The sequence below is a fragment of the Nicotiana attenuata genome, unplaced genomic scaffold, assembly GCF_001879085.1.
Source record: "Nicotiana attenuata strain UT unplaced genomic scaffold, NIATTr2, whole genome shotgun sequence".
NCBI lineage: Eukaryota > Viridiplantae > Streptophyta > Magnoliopsida > Solanales > Solanaceae > Nicotiana > Nicotiana attenuata.
The window spans coordinates 351165-355975 of NW_017670965.1; positions in this window are offsets into that span (position 1 = coordinate 351165).

The window sequence follows — 4811 nt, forward strand, 5'->3', positions numbered from 1 at the left end:
TAAAAGATGTTTATGAGATTTCACTGCTTAATTATATTTACTGATTTTTGTTGTGCCTCTTTTAGCTTAATGTTGTGCCTTACGTGATTTTATATCGCTCAGTCTTCATTTATTTTTATTACTCACTGAGTTGGAGCACTCACTTTACTCCCTGCACCCCTGTGTGCAGATTCGGGCGCTACAGGTCCTGCTCCTGAGAGTTGATAGTTCCAGCAGGTCTTCGGAGATTTGCTAGGTAGCTGCTTGGCGATTCGCAACCCAGTGCATTCTCCCTCTATCTTAGTTCTTTTTGATTCAGTTGTTTAGTAGTGGATTAGACTTCAGACTTCTAGTATTGTTTTAGATGCTCATGACTGGTGACACCCCGATATCGGGCTGTGTTTGTTTTATTTCCGCAACTTATTCTGTTATTTTGGGATTTTATTTCTATTAAAGACTTGGGTTTTATTGTTTTAACTGCTTAAAGTGAATTGGAAGTGTGTCGTTTGGCCTTGTCTTCACGAGAGGCGCCATCACGACTGGGTTTGGGTTTAGGGTCGTGATAAGTTGGTACCAGAGCCTAGGTTACATAGGTCTCACGAGTCATAAGCAGGTTTAGTAGAGTCTTGCGGATCGGTACGGAGACGTCTGTATTTATCCTCGAGAGGCTGCAGAACCTTTAGGAAAAACTTCACATTCTTGAACTCTTATCGTGCGTCCTTGATTCAGCTTGAAATATAACTCTTTTAATTCCTTCCACGCATTCCTATGCGCGACCGAGCGCTCAGTATCAGATATGCATCGATGTCTTGTGATTCCCTGATCGAGGGACGAGATGTGATCTCTGTGTGTTGATGTTGGCTAGTCTGGAGGACTTGAGGCCGGATTTTTGCCTATAGCTTGAGCACCGAGGTGCTGATTGTGTGAGCAAGTGTTTTTGAACTTATATGTTCGGTAGAGTCCCTGATAGTAGAAGTGATGACCGGATGGCTATGCGATGAGTATGTTATGACTGCGAGATGTAATCATATGATTTGGAAGTGACGAGAAGGGTCTGCTGGAGGATAGAAAAACTATTAGGTACCTGATTTTCATCGTGATTTGATGTATGGCCCACGTTGTGGGCGTGATTGAAGGACCTTTTCATGTTGCCTCGTTGGGAAGCGAAGTAGATTTCAGGTTGCGATATGAGTTCAGACTCGGGAAGATTAAGTGACTGCGTAATGTTTATGGAGATGGAAGGGTATAAAGATATGTTAGTTTGAGGCGAAGCAGGTGGGTTATCTTCTGCGGAGTGTTCTGAAGTTTGTGCGATCCTTATGTTGTTGTTGGAAGATCTCCTTTACCAGTGAATATGTGTGTTGCAAATTGAATTTTGATCACTTAAGAAAGTGGGCTTGACTGTTACGAGGGTGAATGCGAGAATTGCAGAAGATTTGAAGTAATAGATGATCTGTGTTGCACGAGCTTATGAGGAATTAGTTCAATCTGACTACGGTATTATGGCAGTAATAGAGTATATTCATTATAAGATATTGTGCGTTTTGATCTATGGCTTCGAGCCAAGTGGGGGAGTCTTCTATTGATTAGATGATTGCACGGTTAGGTGCTATGTTGGTTCTGGTGTGAAACGTGCTGGTGAGTCAATTATGGCTTACGGAGATTGAGACCGAGGATGGCTCGAGTAAAGGAAAATTTTGACAAGGGTTATATTATGCTTAATAGGTGTATGAGAATCACGGAATGTCTTGAGTGGTTATCGATAAGGGTGTGCAGCGCATAGAATAGGAAGTTGCTTGGTTGTAATAAGGTGGGGTTACATTCTGCGGTGTTGGAGTGATAATGAGGCGCAGGTTGCTCGGTTCATTTGATCAGTCTAATTGAGGTTCGAGTAGAGTGGATGACTCTCGAGAATGGTTCTAATGGGTTCAAGATCCTTCATGTAATAATTGGAAATTTTCGAGTTGCATATTCAGCTAGAAACTGAAGTTTGCATTGGAGGGTGTCAGGATTTGTGGCATTTCTATATCAATTATGGGATCCTATTTATCAGTATCAGGGGGTGAAAACAACGGATTTGTATTCAGAGGAAGTTTCGGCAGGGTAGGTATTTTGAATGTGGTGCATTTGGGAATATTTAAGAGAGTATCCAGCGGCTTATGAGCCTTAGACGATGTGGTTTTATGATTGGGTCTAGTGTGGGGAATCTGAGCTGAGGAGTTCTGGTGTTATAGAAAGAAGAAGTATCAAGTTGAAGGTAAATCAGAAGGAACCCGGATAGATGGGATAGCTTGGTAGTAGGCCGAATCGGCATGGTAAGGATATGATTAGTTCTTTGGATGCTTACGAGGTAATGAGTCCTTACAGGTGTTTCGCGGCAATGCTCTTGAGTTTTAATGGCCTGCGTAGCTTGGTTGAGTTAGAAGGATTCAGTCCTGTCAAGTTTGGGTTTGTGCAAAAGGGAGTCGGAGAGTTCTTGATGATTTCTACCGCGGTTTGGAGGTCTATATTTTCTACTGGCATGAGGAATGTGGGACGTATAGTGATTTTCTTCCAGATAGGCTCAATGGAAAGTTCTTGGTTGGTTGAGTACATAGTTGCTTGTGGCTCGGAAAGGATATGAAGTTCTCATGTTATCCAAGGATGGTATGGTATATGCGGTATGTTGTAGAGGATTGAGATTTGCGTGTGTAAGGTTACGGTTCAGTTCTGAAAGGAAGGCCATAAAATTCTTAGGCGGCACGGGCAGTTTCAGATGATTAAAGAAATGGCATTACTAATTGGTGTTGTATATTCGGACGACGAAATTGGGATTGGATATGGAGATTCGTGTGCCATATGGAGTTGGGGACTGAGAGTTCTCATATGCAGGTTATGTTGTGGTCATGGACCGCGTATATCGGTCTTGTGTGGTAACTATTGGAGGTTTGGAGACCCGAGTCGATCCTTTGTTGCTTGGTATGTTAGATTATGGATGTGATATTGGGTATGGACTGGTTGTCTCAGTGTTGTGTCACTCTGGGCTATTGTGCTAAGGCGGTGATGTTGGCTATGCCGGGAATACCACAGATTGAGTGGCGAGGTTCGACGGATTATGTTCTTAGTAGGGTGGTTTTGTATTTTGATGACCCAGCAGATGGCTGGGAAGGATTGTCTTCCTTATTTGGGCCTTCGTGCTGGATTCAGTACAGAGACTCCTACCATTGATTTAGTGCCGGTGGTGAGGGACTTTTTCGGATGTGTTTCTTGTGGCCGGGCATGTCGCCGGACGGGGTTGTTGATTTTGGTATTGATTTGGTGTCGGGCACCATAGCGTGTGGCACCGGCGGGGTTGAAGGAGTTGAAGGAACAGCCTCAGGAACTCCTTGATAAGGGGTTTATTAGTAGACCTATATGGATGTGTGTTCTGCATCGAGACGGTTTTGTTGACTTGAGTTGCTATTGGTGAGGGATGTGTTGATTCGATTGTTATTGAGCTTGTTAGTGATAATGGGAGATCTATGAGTTATCTTTCCGTAATGCGAGGCATTAGGATTTGTCGGTTATAGGTACATGTGGTGCGGTTTTATTGGGGCCTCTCAGTGGAATTCGAGCGGGAAGAGTATTGGGTATTGCTCGGCGGATGGCGTATCGGTTGTGTCCTTTCGGGTCTGTGTAGTGTTATGTCAATTGCTTCATCGTGGTTATGATGATATGCTTTGGTTCTAGACATCAATTGTGCGTGGTTGTCGATCTTGAGCATAGTGGCTTGAGGTGTTTCATGCGGACCGGTGTTTGGATAGGGTCGCGCATTTCAACGAAGTTATGTGGAGGTATGATCCTTCAGGCTAGATTCGCGTATTCTGTTTCTACGAGGTGTGACGGGTTCTCAGCATTTGGTGTGGTGGTACTGGTGAGCTTGCAGTACAGCTCTCTCATTTGAGTCATTTTCATGGTTTGAGCACGTTCAGATTGTTGCTTATTGGTGCGCGAATTATGCGAGTTATGGCTTTAGATTGTATTGACGTGTCATGTCACCAGAGTAGTTGTATTGGAATTAGATGAGATTGTTGGGATCTATAATGAATACAAACGGATTCGATTTCAGCGTGCTGGAGGGATAATAACGATGTTCGGCTCAGAAATTTGCTATGGTCCTTGCTAAAGGAGAAGTGGCTTCACGAATGGTTGATCTGAAAAGTGGTTATGACTTCTTATGTGTTTCATTTATCAATGGCAGTATACGGAAGTGTTGGAATGAGGCTTTATTTGACAAAAGGCTTATTATCAAAATCCGGATGTTTGGAGTAACTGTTGTGATTAGAGGTTGCTACAAGTGTTTGAGTTATGCAGTAGGTCATGTAATTGCACCTGAGGTTGCAGTATGAGTTATTACAGCTTGTTCGGGCTTATTCAGAGTATAAATGTGAGATTCTAATCTTGTAGATGACTTCAGAAGTGGAAATGTGAATCTAAGGTTTATGGGCTAGGTTGATTGTGAAATTTTAGTTACATTGTTTTATCGGACCTATATGAGATAGGATGACGAGGGATCACCCCCGGGTATGTGCATGGTAAGGTTATTCAGCGATTGATTGGCTTTCATAACAACTCTAGGCACGTTCGAGGACGAACGTATGTTTAAGTGGGGGAGGATGTAACGACCCGACCGGTCGTTTTGAGCTTTTGCACTTTGCTCGCCAGTTCTCGGGCATGTCCAGTCCCGTATTATGCATGATGACTTATGTAAATCGTTGGTTTTGGTTTCAGGGCAATCGGAATGAATTTGGAAGAACAGTTCTCAGTTTGAAGCTTCAAATTTGAAAGGTTTGACCAAGTTTATGACTTGTTTG